General features: G+C 35.1%; 1 protein-coding gene across 3 annotated transcripts in view; it reads right to left on the reverse strand.

Moving 5' to 3' along the window:
* The window catches only part of TAB2 (TGF-beta activated kinase 1 (MAP3K7) binding protein 2), a 96,844-nt gene that overhangs the window by 68,283 nt on the left and 6,538 nt on the right, over nt 1-22,023 (reverse strand). For 2 of the 3 annotated variants that reach the window (XM_064360585.1, XM_064360584.1), the window contains exon 2: nt 3,943-4,091. The exons of the other annotated variant lie outside the window; for it this stretch is intronic. The gene's annotated coding sequence lies outside the window, so the exon portion shown is untranslated. The remainder of the gene's footprint in view (nt 1-3,942; nt 4,092-22,023) is intronic. 3 annotated transcript variants of the gene reach the window in all.

The following is a 22,023-nucleotide window of genomic DNA, read 5'->3' on the forward strand; positions in this document are numbered from 1 at the left end:
GTGGCCAGCACCTGTAATCCCAGCTACTCAGGAGGCTGAGACAGGCAGGAATCACTTGAACCCGGGAGGCAGAGGTTGCAGTGACCTGGGCAATGAGAGTGAAACTCTGCACGCGCGCGTGTGTGTGTTAAAAAAAAAACCAACTGGATCCCCATGTATAGTTTCAATCCCTTACTTGGTCCCGTTGTTTTTTCTGTTCATCTCATATAATTCTGCCCATTTTCTTTCTTTCTTTTTTTTTTTTTTTTTTGAGACGGAGTCTCGCTCTGTCACCTAGGCTAAAGTGCAATGGGGCGATCTCGGTTCACTGCAACCTCTGCCTCCCGAGTTCAAGCCATTCTCCTAGGAGAATGCCATTCTTGAATCCCTCCTGGGTTCAAGCCACTCTCTCTAAGTGTTGGGATTACAGGCGTGAGCCATGGTGCCCAGCCTGCTAATTTTCTTTCTAATGTCATGGCCCTCAGCTGAATTTTTCCCATAGTGGAGTACTTGCCAGTTGCTAAGGGAGATGGTATGTGCGCATGCACAATAGTACTAGGAGTGTGATAATTAAGGTCTCAAGTTAGATAGAATGTACATGGATATTTGTTATTACTAATAAAGTATCAGAGTTCTAGCTTTCTATCATCTATCCCTTCCTCCTTCTCTTCTTATCTATCCGGCTATTATGAATTAAAGTATCTAATCTAGAAAAAACACATTTTTAAAGTGGGGTATACAAGGACGGTCACCCCACTGTGTGCCTCTAAAAACCTTAATGCCCATCTAAGGGGAATAAATAAGTAAATAAGTACATTATTGCATAGCCACACTAAGAAACATCATGCAGCTTTGTTGTTGTTGTTGTTTTTTTAGTGGAGTATGATATCCAAATAATTATATGGACAAATATGTCCAAATAATTATATGGACCTATAAGACATTGATTGAAAAACAATGCAGATTCCATGTATAATACCCTTTGTGTAAAAATAAAGATACAAAGATGTATTTTATTTAAAATTGTTTTGTCCTTTCCTATGATGCTGAAAATAGATGTATTTGAAACAGATATTTTTATATGATTGTATAGGAAAGATTCTGAACGTATACACACACTAATTATTTTGGAGAGGAGGCTAAGTAGGAGGACACATGGATGGAAGGTAGTCCAAGGAGGTTTAGTCATTTGTCCTAATTTTTATAATACATATTCATGCATTACTAAAGTTACTCCTTATGTATTTCCCCATAACACGACTTGTATTCTGACATGTAGACAGAGTAAGAGTAGAACAGAAGGAGTTATTTGAAAGTACCTGTATTAGCCAACCACAGGTACTTTCAAATAACTCAAAACCTGTATTTTCTATGCTGAAACTGTTATTGAGTGCAGTTAACAGCTGCAGCACTGACGAATTATCAAGATGATTAATAGATGAGATTTACAGTTAATTTTTAATTTAAATGTCACTTATGAATTTATATCTGTAGGTCCATCCATGATTAACCATGTCTAAGCTTAGTCTCGTAATTTGTAATCCTTGGTTAAAACAAAGAAGCCAGGTAACTTTTTTTTTTTAACCAAAGGCTAACTCAAGGTGAACTATTTATTATTCAAGCACTCAAACTAAGTATTACACATCCATCAATGAGATGGTTTAATTAATTAAAGGAAAGAGGTAAGGGGTGGTAGAAAATTAAGTAGGTTTATTGTTACTATTAAATCTAAGAGTCCCTCAATAAACATAATACCTTGATGGAAAGTTATTGCGCTACCATACACAAAGGTGGACAAGACACACTGTTTTCTCTGAGCCTAGAGTATAATCGCTTTGGTTCTACACTATGAGCTAAGTCCTGTGCTAAATGCCTTAAACATGTATTATTTCAATTACTTCTTAAAATATTCCTGTAGTGAGGATTAAGTAAAACTCTTTACACAATACCTGACAAATAAAGTAAATGTCCTTTATTGGGCATTACTACTGCCTATAATCTCTAACTTCATCAATTCAACCCTCACACTATGGTAGTCAGTTTTTCAAAAGAGTCACTGACTTAACACGTACCAGTTCTAAGAAATCTTCAATGGATTCCCATTGACTACTAAAGTCCAAACGTCTTTTTTGACATTCAAAAGCATGACATAGCTTCATCTCCCATCACACCTCTCTCTATCCAACTATTCTCTATGCACACTGGACTGCTCACAATTTCTATAATATATCATATACTTTCATCTCCATTACTTAAAAAATACTCTTGCCACTTTCTCTAAAGAATTCTATCTATCTTTCATGGTTCAGTAGAAACATTACCTTCTCCACAAAGCTGATTCTCTCCAGTACTCTTATGCTGTATGCATTTCTATTATGATACTTTCATATTACTTGTCTATAAGCTCACTAAAAACAAGGATTATTCATTTCTACATCCTTGCTGTGTCTAGCATACTGTTTTACACACAATTTACATTGAATAATGGAGAAAAATTTCACCATTACTAATAGCACCACTGAAAATAACTATCAAGACTTGATATTCATATGTAATTCCTTCTTTAATTTCCACTTCAATTCACATAACAGTGGTAATGACCCTAACTAGTAGCTCCCTTTTCAGCTCTAATTCAACACTCAGTGACATATAATTCTTTCAACACCAAACAAATAATGTGGTACATAATCAGTGACCTAATGCTGACTATATTGCCAGACATTAAATTCATTATGCATTAACACTGCAGGAAGGGATAAAAGGAAGGAGTTAAGCACATGCTAGAATATTAGGATTGCCTTTTAAATTCACAATTGGGATACAAAATTCCTCTTCATTTTTGGGTAATCTCTAACCTAGATGAACTGAACTTTAAAATCAAAAGACTATGATTATCTACCCATTTAATAAATAAACTCATCTTTCAAGGATTAATTCAGTTTCTACATCTATATAAATTGGTAAAAGCAATAAATATCCTTAAAAGCTAACTGATCTTAGCCCTCTAGCCATTCATGGGTAGCTTTCTCTTGGTTAAAAATGTAAGGCATTAGGAAACCTCAGTTTCTGGTTTTGCTGTTACACTCCAGGATGATTCTGACTATTTATAACTTTCTTGGCTGGCTTCTTTTGGGTAACTAAGTAAAAAAAATTAGCAAATATTAGTTATACACTTAGTTTAAAAATATAATTAAATTATTCAGGTAAAGTACTATAATACATTGCTTGGTTCTATCCAGAAATATTACTTATAATTTCCAATTACTGAAGAATGTATTAAGCTTTTTTTTTTTTTTTTTTTTGGAGAGAGTCTTACTCTGTTGCCCAGCCTGGAGTGCAGTGGTGCAATCTCAGCTCACTGCAACCTCTGACTCCCCGAGTTCAAGTGACTCTTGTGCCTCAGGTTCCCAAGTAGCTGAGACTACAGGTGCATACCACCACACATGGCTAATTTTTTTGTATTTTTAGTGGAGACGGGGTTTCGCCATGTAAGAATATATTAACTCTTTAGGTAAAGGCATTAGTAGTGTAGAACAGCTGAGGATCTCAGGAATGAGTTCCCTCTTCCTGAGTAGTTTCATTAATTGAATTCCTTATACTGCTTTTACTCAATGTAACCTTTTAAAGGAAGGCAGTTTTGTTGTTTTGTTTTTCAATGTTTGTTTTTCAATTTTTTTTTTTGTACGTCTATAGGGCTTCACTCAATAGCATTTCAAATTTAATTTTCTTAAAATATTTTTGCATTAGTTTGCTATTACTAGCAAACAAATTAAATTAGAAATATTCAAGCAAAGGGTTTGTTAAACTCAATACTAGCTTCATGTTACCTAGATGTTAGAGATGTTACTATACTTTAAAGCAAGATGACTATAAGTTTTGAAAGTCAAGTTTTAGTAACTATAGATTTAATAATAAGGCAGTTACACAGGCTAAGCTTGACTGGTGCCATGGACTTGAGCATACCTGGAAATAGAAAAATTCAAACTGTAGCTGTTCTTGGTTGGCCCATTGCCATTTTTGCAGCTTACAAATTGTTAATTAAGTAACTGCAGTGAGCTCATCTCTACGGGATACTTCTTTTCCAGGGCAGGTCCAGGAACTGGGTCTGGAGCCTTGAAAGCAGAAGAGAAACTAGAGTAAACTAAAGGTAGGCAGAACAAGAAATGTGACCAGATAACATTATGAGATGTAATAGCAGTAAGGTAGTCCCCAAAGTCTCTCACATAAAATACTCTGAAGGGAAAATGGGTCCCTTAAATTGCAAGTTACCAAAGGATGCTGTTTACTTTAGTTAAGTCATTCTTTTAACCTACCAAACCCTATTCTGGACTCTCAATTCCAGAAACTCAAAACAGTAGTTTTTATAAAATCTCTAATGGCTTTTAGCAACAGACTGTCCAACAGGAGACCACAGAGTAACTCTAACAGAAAGAGAAAAACAACAACAAAAGTCCTCATTTTCAGGTCATTTTGCTCTTCCCTTTTGCTATTGTATTTCCAATCATCTTCTAACTGCTCCCCCAATTTCCTATGATCAATTCTCAGAGGTTTCTTAAGAAATGCTTTAAGATATATCCAAGCAATGAACTGAATGTCAAGTTCCAATTTTTAAAAATACTTGGTAATTCTTAAAGAGAGAGGCAAAGAACAGCTCATAAGATGTGGTTCTTAACCACACTGGAAAATCTTTTTTTCCATTACCAAAATAGATTCAATGATTTTTTTTAAAAAAATTTTTTGTGAGGCCCATATAAAACAAAAACCAAGAACAAACTTGCAACTACAAAGGTTACAGAAATGATAGGATATTACAAATGGTGGAATGTTGTACTATTTTGATTATTAAAGCCTGGAAATGATGTCCTTATGCTTATTAGGCTGGTATCCTTAGGAATTTCTCTAAGAAACTAATCCCACAGGAGTCAAAACAGAATTTTCTGCTGCTCTCAATAGATATTGTGAAAACTGTAACAGGCCAGAAAAAAGTAGTGAAGACAAAAATCCAAAAACTGAACTCCCTGCATTTCCAGTAACTAGCAATATTAAATGCAAAATAGAGTAAAAGTAGTTTTTGTGAAAAATGTAAAAATTCCATCTTTTGTAAAGGCACATTGTAGGATAAAAAAATTCTGGGAGAGAGAAGTCTAAGTTCAGATCTGACTTCAGAACAGCATTAAATTTAAACTGCAGAAATCTCCCTTCTATTAAATGGGATATCACTACCCACCCTAATGCCATGAGATTGAGCTAAAGTGTATGTAAAGAACCTAACAGTGTGGTACATAAAGGCATTCAGTATATTTTTCTTCATTATTAAAAAATGAAACACATTTTCTTGTTCTAAACATGTGGGTATACTTAAAGTTTTCATTTTCACAAATGCTAAAGCAACAACTAGGTAATAGGATTTAGGTTTAAATAATTCATCTACATCACATTCTAAGATATGTAACTAATTATCTTCCAGAATAGCCACAAAGTGAGTATATGAGAGAGGTCAATTTTGAGAGCTGAAGATAAATAAAAATATAACAATATATATTTAGTATATAAAAATAATTCTTCTTCTCCTTCAAGTAAAGTAGAAAATACTTCTGTCAACACACCTCTTGTTAAAAAGTTATATATAGATCTGGTATAATGCTTTTTATAAAAAAAACATAAAAGCAATCAATGCATGATATAACTTGGTCTTTAAGTCAGGAAATGTTTTAAGGTAAAAAAAAAAAAGCCTTATATATGGGCAATAATTTTCCTCTTACTGATAGAACTGTGGGTTCCACACAAAATTATTATTTACCAAATAGGCTCAAAGATCAGATTACACCCTCTCTAACACTACCAAGTAATACAGCAAGTATCACAAACCACAAGGAATTTTAAAAAATGATTTCCTTACAGTCATTTTAAATGTATTCTCTGCCACAACTTTATTTTAAAATAGTTTAAAAAAGTTAACATGGAAGTGTCTTATTCAAAATATACTAAAACTTAGATGATAAGATTTGAATTACTATACTCCTTAGAAAGAAGGGGAAAGGGTATTTAAGTTTAAGGATTTCCATTTAGTAACCCATATGGATAGGCTTTCAGTTTAAAGAACATCAAGGAAAAAAATAAACCATTCAGATAAACCATTACTTTTAAAATTTTATAACTAGCCATCATACTGAAATCTCATTACTCACAGTAATATTTCAGTTTGATTCTCTTGGCTTTTCCAGGTATTCAACGTTATCTACAAATTATAATGAATCTGCCTTTACTCTTTAAAAAAAAAAGTGTTAAGTAATTTTTACTGATTATCAAAACTCCAATAAGCGGCAGAGTTAAAACCAGAAATGCATCTGTAGCTTTCTAACCTCATGTCCAAGCTTTCTTCTTTATTGTACTAACTCGACATTACTGATACTTTTCTTCTGAAAACTTCTCTTTCGGGCAACACTGTGCATTCTAGTTTCTTAGGATTCTTATTTCTATGCCTCTTCTTAATGTTTGCCAAAAAGATGTAGGTGCAAAGTTATAACATTCATTCTCTCACTTGTTCCTCTGGCATCTTATACTTATAGCATACTCTAAGGAGCATCTCCTTTAAATTGTAGTTTAAGCTTTTTATTCTACTTGATGAAACTTAAGATTCCAAATCATAGATTTGATGTTGAAAGGAGTCTTATAGATTATCTAGTCCAACACTCTTATTTAATAGAAGAAAAACAAAGTTCAAAATAGTATCAGTAGAATCTGAATAAAAGTTAACACAAAAAATTCGCCTTATTACTTATGAATCGTAAAATAAATGCATACATTTATATAAAATAAACAAAGCAATTAAATGAATTTTAAGAGTAATTATTGAGGCTGGCATGGTAGCTCATGCCTGTAATCCCAGTGCTATGTGGGAGGCCCAGGTGGGTGGATTACTTGAGGTCAGGACTTCAAGACCAGCCTGGCCAACATGGCAAAACCCTGTCTCTACTAAAAATAGAAAAATTAGCTGGGCTTGGTGGCGCACACTTGTAGTCCCAGCTCCTAGGGAGGCTGAGGCAGGAGAATCGCTTGAACCCGGGAGGTGGAGGTTGAGAAGTAATTATTGGGCCATGCTTCTTTTCTGTTAAGTAAGTAAAAAATACTTACCCCTATTTCTAAGGATTTTACTTATATGACAGTGTCAATGTATAAGTCCATTTATTAAAGTGAATTTAAAAATTACAGAATGGCAGATAAAAAAGTTAAAACCTACTCAATCTTACATATTCATGTATTAATTATATCCTAGATGTTCTAACAAAATTACACTGCTACCTGTGCTAAAGCTTCCCACATGAGTTGATGTCCTGACCCAGTCCAAAAGACAAAAACAGCATGGACTGCTTGCTACAGCACTTAGAACAGTGCTGGCACATGGCAGCTCCCACTGCTGCTGAACAATCACTACTCTAAATATAGTCACATTATAATAAATATGGCCATAGGAATGATTCAACCATACAGAAAAGAATCCTGTTACAGGGTGAATTATCTCACTCCACCTTTTTTATTCTATTTTCCAGGTTTAGTTCCATGAATAGGGTGACAATCCTCACTTATTTAGGCACACCTTTTCAACTGATAATTTCTGTTATCAACTCAGAAACAATTTAAGATCTCAATATCAGTCTGTTAGGCTCCTTGTAGGTTGCTGTTAGGCTTCTTGCAGGTTTCATTTTAAAAGGAAATTTTATACTCCAACAACTTTCAAGCTTTCATGTGAAGTAAAAATATGTTGTTTCTTCTTAATTGTACTTATGTTTAAACTTACCCTCTTCCAAAACTAGTTTCCCTCCTCAACTTTCCATTTTTGTCAGAAGTAGCAGTTTTCTTTTCAGCCTGAAAAGTGAGGTTACCTTAACTCTTCTCTCTTCTCTTTTGTTACCTTTACCCAATTCCTTCAAATCTCATCCATTTTGTAAATAACAATCCTCAAAATACAACTCCTAAAACTCTCCTCACTGGTTATTACAGTCAATACAGTCCACAGTCATTTCCACAGTACTGAGATCTAAAAAGTTAGGACAAGATTTTTCCATGAAGCTTCATAGGGAAACTCATTTGGTGATGACAAAAATTTGACTTGAACTGATATAGGTTATTTATAGGCTTGAGTTAGCCCACTTACTGTGAATATTTTCAACTTCACTGCAGAAACAGTAGTGTCTAGTTACAGGATGATCACTCAGACTTTGCTGGGTGAATTGTATCATATACAATATACATGTTACCTTTCCAAAATCCAAAAATATTTGAACTTTAAAACATAGCTGGCCTCAGGGTTTCAGATAAGGCATTGTGAATCTGTATAATATTATTCTAAGAATCCTAATTTAGGCACCCTATACTTAACTTTCTTCCTGATACTCTCCCTTACCCGACTCCATGCATCTCAGCTCCCATACCACCAAGTTCTATAATTTTTTCTTTCCAACGTCTTTAGCAATTCTACTCTACCTCTACTATTTACCATGCTATCCCTATCTTCTAAAATATAAATGACCAGACTCATTGCTTACCTCCCTGCCACAGTCTTCCCACCTGCTGTGTAAGTATAATACAACAGATAGAGAAATTTTCCTATATAACCACTTCAAGTATTTCACTCAATTGCACAGGAATTTAATACACAAATACAGAATAAAAGAGGGAGGATAGTGACTGTGGTATTACAAGATGAGTTTCTATTATCTTTTTAAACAGTTTATCTACAGTTGTGAGCTAAGAAGAGTTTGACCTTTTTTCTAAACTTGTTGGAACTTTGAAATTTTCCATATTAACATATTTATTCTGTAACGGAAACAAAACAAACAAACGAACAAAACTGGCAAGGCTCCTTTCCTGCTTATCACTTCAGCTAAAACCCCTCAGTGTGGTTTTCATTGCCTTCTCCAGTTTGGTTCCACTAGATCAGGGGTCATGAATCCCTTTGACAGTCTGGAGGAAGCTACAGAGTTCCCTTCAGAAAGGTTTTAAATGCATAAAGTACAATACCTAGGATTATAAAGAAAGCTAATTTTACTAAAATACAGTTAATTGCTTTTGAAAATGTGGTTTTAAGTGCATAAAATATCACCAAGAAAACCAATTATACTGAAACACAGTTATCAAGTGTTTTTAAAAACGTTTTATGTGATATACACATGCTTCTTTAGTAATAATACAATAAAATCTAGCAGAAGTCTAATAAAAACCATAATTCTGAAGTAGTAATATGCATAAATTATATTTGGGGATACCCACAACTGTAAAGTAATCTAAAAATATCTGTGCTTTTTCTATTAGTAATAAGAGACATAGGTACTGCTAATACTACTGTAGTCTGCCACTTAAAATCTTATTAAAAGGACATGCTAAATTTCAGTTCAAAGTTAATCAAAACATAAAGATATCACTTGTTTTCTCATCTAAATACATGCAGCCCTCTAAACTCTATCCCTGGATTCCTTCAGGGACATGTAGATTAAAACTACTCTATTAAATTCACCTGCTTCTATTTCCCAGCAGTCCCCACACCCTTAGGAATCTGGGCAGGCCTGTCTGAACATGTTCAACCCATACTTTCCTTTCTTTGCTTACTATGTTACTGCCCTTCCTTAGAAAGTTATGTCTTCACCTTGAGGCTTATCAAAATCTTAACCATCTCTTCAAAACCAATTCCAATTTCTCCTTCTACTTGAATCCTTTTTATCCTGCTTCAGCCCACACGGATCTTTTCCTAGAACTACTAATGTACCAATAGGTCAATGGTTTACGATTCACCATTTAATTATTCTCTTACATAGTTCCACTTCTGTGTCTCTTCATCTAAGTTATAAGATCCCTGGAGACATGTGCTATGTGCTTAAGCATAGAACACTGCATATACATTAATGTAGGCACATAAAAAGTACTCAGCAAGTGCCCCCAATAAATCAAGCACTAGAAAATCATCTGCTTGGCAACTTGGAGTACCAGAAAATACATCAAGATAAGATAAGGCCAAAAGTTCCATTAAGCAGTTAAAATGGACATAAATTACGCTTAAAGTTCGCCTCTATCAGAACCTAGATACTCCTGTTTAATTAAGAACCCAGAAGCTTATTTACTAGGCAGCAATGAATTCCAAGTAATAAATCAAGGAAGGAGCACTAAACTCAGCACAAGACAATGATTCATTCCAAACATACTGGTTAAGCACTACCACATGCCAGGCACTGTTCTAGAGTCTATAATTCAGTTCTCATATAACAACTTAGTGCCAGGCCTTGGACTGGAACCCGAGGTTCCTGACTCATTCTGAAGCTCTGAAACAAAGTTGTTTTTATTTTCCAGAAAAGGTTTACTATGCAGGGTGAAAGGGGAGGAGGTATTACTATTTCAGAAAGCAGCAAAGTATGTGAAACACTATAAAGAAATAGATTTGGAGCTATGAATATCTACTACACATGATATATATATTATAAAATCTCTAAAACAGATGAAGGGGTAAGTTTCAGTCATCTTATATACTTATTAACTAAAGATACTAGATGAATGAGGTATTACTCTGCTTATTAATATTTTAATCACAAACACTTCAAAAAGTTTTATTTTTCTTCAAAGAGCCCTGCCAAGTTGCTTCATTTATTTGATATAAAAATTAAAAAACAGGCCAGGTGTAGTGGCTCATATTTGTAATACCAGCAGTTTGGGAGGCCAAAGCAGTAGGATCGTTTGAGCCCAGGAGTTTGAGATTAGCCTGTGCAACACAGCAAAACCATGCCTCTACAAAATATTCTAAAAAAAGTATTAGACGGGCATGGTGGCTCGTGCCTGAAGTCTCAGCTACTTGGGAGACTAAGGTGGGAGGTTAAGGCTGAGCCCAGGAAGTTAAGGCTGCAGTGAGCTATGACTGTACCAATGCCCTCCAGCCTAGGTGACAGAGTAATACCTTGTCACAAATATATGTATGTAAATACATATATAAACTTTTTAACCAATTTCCTAGAGGTGGGGTAGTGAGGTAGTAATGATGGCAGTAGATATTATTCTAACTAATCTTAATCTTTTTCCCTGGGGAAATGGACCTAAAGAGGATAATGAGAATGTGGGTAGGAAATGGGGAATTGCTCTCCACACGTTTCAAGTTCTACTGCTGTGACTAAAAAAAAACAAAACTTACTTTTCCTAAGGGAAATTCTTAGACTAATAGCAATGGAATTCAGTGAGTGAGTGAGTGAGGGAGTGAGGGAGTGTGGGGGAAGGGAGGGATGGGGCTGGAACAAGTAAACTAATAACCTGATAATACCATGCTAGCAACCTAAAGTTATCTTGCCCAAAACTCAACTCACTGCCTCCTACTCACTAATATATTTCTCTGTTAATTTCACTGATTACTCTCACAAAAATTTCTCTATTCCACCACCTCTATTCTCTATTCCTTGTTTAAGCATCTGTTACCTGGACAATCACCTAACACCATGACCTCTTGACTGCTTATTCTACTCTTAAGCTTTTCTTTTTTTTAAGAGACCAAGTCTTACTCTGTTTTCCAGGTTGGAGTGCTGTGGTATAATCATAGGTATGCAGCCTCAAACTCTTGGGCTCAAGCGATTCTCTCAACTCAGCCTACTGAGTAGGTGGACTATACAGGTGCACCTTACCTGCCCAGCTAGCTTTTTATTTTTAGAGATGGGGTCTTGCTATGTTGCCCAGGCTGGTCTCAAACTCTTGGCTTCAGCAATCCTCTTGCCTTGGCCTTTCAAGACGCTGGTATTACACGCTTCATGCCTGGCTAAGCCTTTTTAAACTGTATTTCACAGTGGTAACAAACTTTGCTAGCTTCCTAAAATACTGCCTGAATCATGTCACTTTCCTCCCTAAGAAAGGCAAGAGATTTTGTAGAGATATGCTGTATCGATTTTCAGCAGAAGATGCTGACACTGATGTAGGGAATAACGAAAAAAAGGCAAGAGAGAGGAGACCAGAGGATGAAGAATTTAGAATAAGTCAGAAAAATTAGGCAGAGAAAATGCAGGGAAGAATGGCATCAAAAAAGGCAAATGAAGAGTTGTAACAAAAATGATTATAAAGTTTAAAGTTTATTATTTTTATAATAATTTTATAGCAATAAATTTTCTATTAATAGTTTACATTTACTAAGTGCTAGGTACTAGGTCAAATGATTTATAATGCATTCACTCATTTAATGCTCCCAATAATCATGTGAGCAGGTACTTCTATATGGAGACTCAGTTAACTACATAGTTCTGTCTTACTAGAAAAAGAATTATTTTATACAGCTCCCTTTCCTTATTCCCCAATAAACTTAAAACAGAGCACTTAAACATTCTTATTTTGTTGGTGTCAACAATACCATAGAAAGCCATTCTTCTTACAAACTTTGGTAATTTGCCATGGACTAACACAATATATGTATCTGTACACACATATAGACATATATACATGTATGTACACATACATACACACACACGCACACACACACACAATGGATCTGGAAATAAAAGAATATATGGTTTTAGAAATACCTAATCTCCTAATATTTAAATCTGCACTGAAATAGTAAGGGCTAAGGGTATTTTTGTCTTGTAAAGCTCAAAAGAGAAAAGGCATATAAAAATACTGAAAAGAAACTTGGCCTATACTTCTACCATCTACCTGAAAATGGGCAAAAGGACTGGGTAGAAGGTAGACAGATAAACATTCCTTCTTTTTAAAATGTGCACAAGAAATTCCCTATGAGACATGCTACTATGGAGTTAACTCTAAGTCTAGCCTACTATTTGCAATGTGTACTCCATTCAACACAAGAAGTCTGGGCCAAAGTTTAGATGAATTTGCAGAAATCCATTACCACTAGAGAAAAGAGAAAAAAGAGCAAGAGGCAAAATGTATGCCTCACCAACCCTGGGTTGGTGACGCTGCTATGTATGGGTGCAATCTCTAGTGGTAGAATGCTTGTTTGGAAGCATCAGAAAGACATTCAACCACAGCCTGTACTCCAGAATCCCCAAAACTCATTTACTTTTAAAAATAATCAAGTTTACTAGCTTTAAACTCTAGTAGTCTGTGTCCACTCATTCACAAATATTTATTGAGCACTCAAGTGCCAAGGTATCATACTCAGGCTATAAAAACTTAAATTTGGCAGGAGAAACTGAAAAGTAAACAGATAATTATAATACAACATGGTAATCTTGCAATGGGGTAAATAAAACAAAGTGCTAGAAAGATACAAATTATCAATAAGGAAATATTATTGGAGCTAATAATCAGTTACAACAGAAAAAACTTGTGGCGTTTAAAATATATTTTCCAAAATACACTAATATAAAGTAAACATTATCAGAGTGGGACTCAGAAGATATGCCTTTCTACAAAATCTCTGTGACTGAGACTGACCTGTTTCCCTTTACTGATTTATTTCTGGCTCTAAGTCTCTCCTTGCTAGCTATTTTACATTCCTGTTTTTAATCTTTATTTTTTCATTTATCTCTCTGGCTGTTTTCATCTGTAAGACAAATGTTGCCACAGAAAGTCATTTGGCACTTAGTAACAGTGTCAAAGCCTTTCCACAACACAGTTACTTTATTTTATTAAAATTTAGAACAAAGCTCTAAGTAAGACACTATTAGATGACCATTATCACAGCCATCTACTTATCAAATAAGTATGATTAAGTACATATTAAAGTACCCATCCCCAAATCACCTCCCAATCACATAATTTCTGTTGCATTTCATGTCACATACACAGCAGAACTAATCCAAATTTTCACAAAGTTCTTTCACATGTTAGAAGAGTCTGGCTTTTTGCTAATAAATCTTAAATTACAGTAACTAGTAAGCAGTTACAGGTATAGTTTTCAACAAATACCACTATAACTTCTTTCACATCAATTCCACTGATTACTCCCAAATTCCTATTTCTAATCTGAATCTCTTGCCTGAATTCCATTATACTGAATGAATTGCCTAGTTGGTATCACCAGTTACATGTCTAAAAGGCATTTCAAAGTTAACATGTCTAAAAAAAAAAAAAAAAAGGCTCCTGATTGCTCGGTCTAAACTTGCTACTTTACCACATTCCCAAACTCAGTCAATGGCAACTCTATACTTCCAAGTGCTTGGGCCACAAATCTCTGTCATTCTTGAATTCTCTTCTATGCCTCAGATCCAATTTGTCAGCAATTCCTCCCCACACAGAGTTTGAAACATATCCAATATCTGATCTCTTCTCACCCTTTCCTATTAACGTCCTGGTCCCAGCCACCATCAACTCTTATCCAGAGTATGACAATAATTTCTAATACAGTTTCCTTGTTTAACTCTTTGCTCTATCTCCAAAGTCTGCTCTACACAGAGTGGTCAGAGTTGATCTTTAAAAAGAGACGTTACCACTAGTTACCAGCTTAAAGAAGAAAAGCCATATGATCACATCAATCAATGTAGAAAAAAAGCATTTGAAAAACTTTAAGACCCACTGGTGATAAAAATGCTTAACAAACTAGGAATAAAAAGGGAACTTTTTAAACTTGATTAACAGCATTTACAAAAAACCTCCAGCTAATATACACTTAATGGTGAAAGACTGAATGCTTTTCCACTAAGATCAGAAACAAGTTTGTCAGCTCCTACCACTATTATGAAATAGCACTGCAAAGGACCTTAGTAGAACAAGAAAAGGAAATAAAAGGCATACAGATTGGGAAGAAAAAAAATCTAAAAAAACTATGCACAGGCACATTAGAAAACCTGAAGAATCTACAAAATAAACCTCCTAAAACTGTTAATTTAGTGAAGTCTCAGAATATAAGGTCCACCCACAGAAATCAACCAACCATACTGCCACATATTAGAAACGAACAATTGGAAATCAGAAGTAAAAACATAGTATCACTTACAATTTTTCCAAAAAATATACATCTGGGTATAAGTCTAACAAAACATGCATGGGATTTTTATGCTAGAAACTTAAAAATGCTGATAAAAAAATAAAAGAATTAAATAAGAGACATACCATGTTCATGGATTGAAGATTCAATAAAATAAAAACGTCAATTTCCCTGAAACTGACATTTTTATAGATTCTAAGTCATACGTGGAAAGGAACTAGAATAGCTAAAGCAATTCTGAAGAAGGAGAGTAAAGTTGGAGAAATTTCAATATCTAACTATATAGCTATAGTAATCAAACAGTGTGGTACTGGTGGAGGGACAGACACAAAGATCAATGGAATAGAACAGAGAATCCACAAATAGATCCTCACAATTATGGCTATCTGACTTTGGACAAAGGTACAAAAGTAATTCAATAAAGGAAGAATAGTCTTTTTTCTTTGAGACCTAAGGTTAGCTAGTATTCTCAAACTTGACAAGAAAGGCACAATCCATAAAAGAAAAACTACATAAAATAAACTTCATCAAAGCCAATTTTCTTTTTTTTTGCCCTGCAAAAGACTCTGTTAAGAGGATATGTAGACATGCCATGTACCAGGAGAAAGCATTTGTAACTCGCATATTCAACAAAGGACTTGGATCTAGAATGTATAAAGAACTCTCTAAACTCAACAAGAAGAAAACAAAACAAAAAAAGAATATGAGCAAAAGACTTGAACACACATCGCCAAAGAAGATCTGTAGACAGCAAAGAAGCACATAAACATATGGTTCAATATCATTAGCGATTAGAGATATGCAAATTAATGGTCACTACATACTATTAGACTGGCTGAAATAAGAAATACTGACAATACCAATGCTAGGAGGATGCAGAGAAACTATAGATTTCTCACATATTGCTGGTGGGAATGTAAAATGGTACAGCCACTCTGAAAGTGTGGCAATTTCTTATTTAAACATATATTTATCATGCAACCCAACAACTGCGCTCTTGGGAATTTATCCTACAGAGATGAAAATGTATTTTCACATACAATCTTGTAAAACCTGTTCACAGCAGCTTTATTTTTACAACCCAAAGCTGGAAATTCAAAAGTCAAATTGTGGTACATCCATACAAAGCTGGAAATTCAAAAGTCAAATTGTGGTACATCCATAATGCTAAAGAGTTTACATAATGGTAAACTCTTTAGCATTAAAAAGGAATGAACTATTGATCCATGCAACAATTTGGAAGGATTACATAGGGATTATACGGAGTGAAAAAAAAGCCCATCTCCAAAGGAAACATCATATATAATTTCATTTATGTAACATTCTTGAAGTGACATTTATAGTGATACAGAACAGAAACAGATGAGTGGTTGCCAGGAGTTAAGGCTGGAAGGAAAAGTGAAACTTAAGGGGTAACAAAAAGGAGTCTCTTTATGATGATGAAACAGTTTTATAGCCTAATTGTGAAGGTCACATGAATTTATACATATAAATAATGTTATAGAACCATACACATATAAATGCCAATAAATAAATCATGTTCTAAGAAGTGAGGGGGGAAACACAAGTCAGATTTTATGTTAAAATCCTTTGGTGAGTTCCTACTCCATTCTGAGTAAAATCTAAAGTCCTTGTCACAATCTAAATACCCTACATGAACAGCATATACACAGTTGGATTTCATCTACCCTATTTTCACCTCCCCCAGCTCCCCGACTCAGCTCCAATTATACTTGCCTTCCTGCTCTTAGAAGATGGCAAGCACATCCCACCTAAAGGCCACTGCATTTGCTACTGCTTCTACTTTCATTCATGTACCTGCTCAAATATTATCTAATAAGAGAAGCCTTCTCTGTCTCCCCCATATAAAGTGAAATCTTCCTCTTTCTCCTTCCATAGAACCTTATAAAGAACAAACAGAACTTAAACATCTTCCTCACCTGTTGCAACCCTGGTCTGTTCTGTATTGGTGAACATCACCATCACAACTATGTACCCAGGAACTCAAGCCAGGACATGTGCAATCTTCACAGCTTTACTTCACACTCAATATTCCTTTCTCAAACACATTACCTACTCTTCTTAATTACTCCATTATCAGAGCCTTAATCTGGGTCCTAATCAACTCTTAGATAGATACTTACATGCCTACCTCTTCCTCCCAAGCCCGTCTCTTTTCTAAAGTATTTTCTACACTACAGTCAGAGAATCTTTCTAGAATGCTAATTTAAGAACTTCTCTTCCATCATTTGAAAGATGAAGTCAAATCTCCTTTACGGAGTATACAGGCATCTTGCTGCTGTCTTTTTTTCTTATTTTCCACCTTACATCCAGCTAACCCACCACTGGTACCTAACGCACTGTAGAGCTACTCACAGTTACTATACACGTGGACTTTCCTACCACCATCCTTTATGCATGGTGTTTCTCTCTGTCTAAAAAGACCTCTCTATCTGCAACCTGTAACTTTATTCCTTGCCTATTTGATACACACTCAGATTGCCACTTTTCCTAGGAAGTTTTCCCTGTCATATCCTTTCAACCCTTGCTGAATAGGAGATACTGCCTAATCTTCATCCACAGGAGATAACTACCTCCTATGGATTCCTAAAGTATTTTGTTTAACCCTATCACAGCATCTATCACAATATATCACATGTGTCTGTATCTATATCTCTTAAGGACAAGAATTGTATCTTACACATCTGTCCACCCCTTTGACCTAGCAAAGTACTATCACACAGCAGGAACTCAAAACTATTGGATAAGTAAGGTAGTTTGAATAATAAAGAATGTAGAGGCCAGGTGAAGTGGTTCACGCCTGTAATCCCAGCACTTTGGGAGGCCGAGGCAGGTGGATCACAATGTCAGGAGATCGAGACCATCCTTGCTAACACGGTGAAACCCTGTCTCTACTAAGAATACAAAAAATTAGCCAGGCATGGTGACATGCACCTGTAGTCCCAGATACTCAGGAGGCTGAAGCAGGAGAATCACTTGAACCCGGGAGGCAGAGGTTGCAGTGGGCTGAGATTGCGCCACTGCACTCCAGCCTGGGCAACAGAGTGAGACTCTGTCTCACACACACACAAAAAAGGCAGAGATAAGACACAATGGAAGAATGAGTTAGGCAAGATTTCTTGGGTTAGCCAGCTATTTTGCACAGGCATGTCACAGAGGGCATATGAAACACACTCTGGAGTTTTTATTTTTTTAAATCACATGATAGTCTATAAAAGTTGATGTACTGATGGCTTGGTTTGGTTAAGATCACCACTTCAAACTTCCCATGAACCATCATTCCATTTAAATTACAGCAATGGCTCTGCCATCCTTTAAATGTATGCCACTGTTCATGAAGGGAAAAATCTCATGAAGAGAATGAGTATGTCTCATGCAGGCCAAACAATTACCTTAGCTAGACAAATCTCAAAGGGCATTCAATATGTGTCAATGCACATTTATATGCCAAAAAGCAGAATCGCCATATGCAGAAGTGGAAATGTTCTTCTGAAATCCCCATTTCCATGTGCTTATTTTTCCATTTCCTGTAAAATCATCACAAGGGGGGCAAACAGTACTTTGGTCAAGTACAATTCAGGTACATGCTAATCACAGAGTAAACAGTAACAGTTACTCTCAACGCAAATTATAAAATGTATTTCTAGCAACTTTCGAAATAGATTCCTTGGATGTTTCCTTGAGTACATTTTCTCACAATTCTAGTAACAACTGTGACACCTACGTACATCTGCAACATACAGCTGCTTAACTTCTGAAGAGCAGATGCTCATGTTTATCAGGTCACTAATTGCCTTTTAAAAATTAACCAAGTTGCCAGGCTCAGTGGCATGTCACACTCCTACCTACTTGGGAATCTGAGGCAAGAGAATGGCTTGGGCCTAAGAATCAAGAGCACCCTGGGAAACAACAAAACCTCCATTTCTAAATAAATAACAAAACAACAAATAAATAAAATTAACCAAGCAACTATGCCACAATTTGTGCTCAATGAATTAAATGGAACATTTAATCTGTCCCAAATTTTTTAAAAAACAACTATCTTCTTGCCTATATTTTAAAATGATGACTTAACACTAACAGAAACTACACTCAGGAAAGGCTAGTTTAAAAGAAAAGCATAAAAGACAAAATAGTCCATAGAATGTCAAGAATATGGAAGCAAATATCTATATAATAGGCTTTATGTCACAGATCTGAATATTAATGTTTAAAGGGCAGTTTTTCCCACTTAAATTTTTATGCAATTATTAACTTTGCTGAAAATAAAATAAACTCTTGCAAACTACGAAAAGGCAAAATTAATTTGCTGATCTAATTATTACTGATACTAAGTGACCCATCAAAAAGATTTGAAAATGTTAGGTTTCTAAATAATGGTATTTGAACTAAGTGACCCATCAAAAAGATTTGAAAATGTTAGGTTTCTAAATAATGGTATTTGATCAAAACAAAAATCAAACTTCCGTGCATAATACTTCACACTACATGTTGACTTCTGCAACGGCAAAAGCTAAAAACAGCTTTAAAAAAACAAGGCTAAAAAGACCAATATGTACCTTAAAATTCTTTCTGCCATAATAACATGTCATTTATCCTATGATTAATGGTTGGATCTCCTCAGTATTTGTGCTTCTGGTTTTATTTTACAGATTGCACAAAAACTGCACATGTGTAAGACTAAAGAGTATTTATTACCTCTAGGCTAAGAGATTTCATGTATATACCTTACAGAATGTTGTAAGCCTATGAACTTAATATAATGCAATGAGTTTTTTAAACTGTTTTTTTTGAGATGGGGATTTGCTTTGTCATCCAGGATAAAAATTTTTCTTAATCTATTGAATAAACCAGTGTAATTGTTGTAGAATATTTTGCTGTAATAATCAGTATTGAATGCTGTTTGTATAACTAATATTTTAAAACATAGTAACACCATTTGTTTATTCTTTCTGGTACTATAGTAATACAGATAACTTATTACCAAAATATAAATCCACTGCTGTAAGTGCTGTTAAAACAGGCTGGGTGTGGTAGCTCACATTTGTAATCCCAATACTTTGGTGGCAGGCCAAGGCAAGATGATTGCTTGGGCCTAGGAGCCCGAGACCAGCCTAAGCAAAATATGAAGACCACTTCTCTACAAAAAAATAAAAAGTAAATTGAGTGTTGTGGTGCACATCTGTAATCCCAGCTACTTGGAAGGGTGAGGTGGGAGGATCGCTTGAGACTGGGAGGTTGAGGCTTCAGTGAGCTGTGGTTGTGCTGCTGCACTCCAGCCTGGGCAACAGAGTGAGACACTGTCTTAAAAAAAGAAATATAAAAGTACAAAGATCATTTTACAAAGATAAAGTGGTACAAGTTTTGTAGTATTACACTGAACTTCATATTTGACATGTTTTCAAAATCTTATACATGCCAATTTTCTAATGCTTTTCCTACAAAAGAACTAAATTATAGATCTGTGAACTAATTTCAAATTGAAAATGCAGCACAGGTAAGAAAAATACAAAGAATTATCTGCATGTTTATTTTGTAGTTAAAAAATAATGGTGATGTTTTGTTTATTTCATCCTTGGTCTAAACAGTTACAGTAAATTAAACAGTATAGAAATTCTTTTTCATTCTATTTGTTGAGGAAAAATGAAGTGGATAAATATCCTGAAGAAAAAATCTAACGAAGCAAAATTTCACAAGTAAAATTACTTCCCATTATTTAAGCTACATATCCTAATGTAACTAGAACAAGAATTTACCTTGTTCTATGTAAGGTAGATATTACCATATGCATTTTTCTAAAGAAAACTCCTTGGCTCAAAGAATACGAGTGATGCCTAAGACCACATAGCTATAGTCAGCAAGAGAATTCAGATTTGAACTTGGGCTCATCTGATTTTAAAGCCCAAAACTTTTCTTATTACCCTTCACTGACTCCCAACATGGTAAAATTAAGACACTTAGTTAAAGTGGTGGAGGCCAAGCAGCTGACAAATTAACAAGAGATCAACTCAAAATCAAAAGTAATATTTTCCTAGTCTGGGCAACAAAGTGAGATCCCGTCTCTACAATTTTTTAAAATCAACTAGGCACAGTGGCACACGTTTGTAGTTCCAGCTACTCGGGAGGCTGAGGTGGGAGGAAGGTTTGTGCCCAGGAGTTTGAGATTGCAGTGAGCTATGATTGTGTCACTGTACTCCAAAAAAAAAGTTTTCCAGTTTAAAACCAGGTAAAGTCTCTTCTACCCCCATGGCCTCAGTTCACATCAGAATTATTGCTTTGGTTGATTTCTCTGACTAACCAAAACTTGCCTGGCCTGAGGACAATGTTTTACAAGGTCAAGTTGCTGAGTTCAAGCTTTCATCTGCATGAGCAACTATTTTCTCTCATTGATGAGGAATGGAAAGTCACTTCCCTGGACTGCCACTGCCTCTATACTGATGAATCAAGCAGTATCTTCGGCCTGCTTCACTGGCAAACTGACAGAAAGCAAACTTGTGATGTGTTCAATTCTGCTAACATTAAAAAGGTAAGCATTAAGATATTAAAGGTCAAAAACGATTTTCCTTAATATCAATATAAGAGTAAAACTTTAAGCTAAAATTCAAAATAATATTAATATTATTTAATGATTCGGATGATGGCTAATAAACTGGGAAACAAACATTTACAGATCAAAAATCACTCTTTCACACACACTTTAATGGATTATTTTAGACAATTCTATTAATAACAATAGGCATTCACATATTTCTACCAAAATCTCTGCTTAAATCCCCAGTCCTATACTCTTGCTGCTTCTCTCTCTCTCTCTCTGCAGGACTTTTCCAAACTCTACTTTATTATCTGGCTTCTGTGACTTGTACTAGGAGCACTGGTACTAGGCCAGTTTTTGTTTTTTTTCTTAAGTGAAACAAGAATTCCATTTTCTTTTAACAAGACAATTAAAATACTACAAATTCTTATACCGCTCTTGTCTGTTGTACTTGTTTGTAGGTAAATCAGACTTCCTTTCTGAAGCTACTCAAACTGATACCTTGCAGGAATTCTTTCTTTCCTGCAGTAGACTGTTAATGTTCAAAACAAGCAAACAAAGAAATTACAAGAGTGTAAAATATTCAGTT

The sequence above is a fragment of the Aotus nancymaae genome, unplaced genomic scaffold, assembly GCF_030222135.1.
Source record: "Aotus nancymaae isolate 86718 unplaced genomic scaffold, 86718_ANA_hifiasm-v0.15.2.pri h1tg000040l, whole genome shotgun sequence".
NCBI classification, from domain to species: domain Eukaryota; kingdom Metazoa; phylum Chordata; class Mammalia; order Primates; family Aotidae; genus Aotus; species Aotus nancymaae.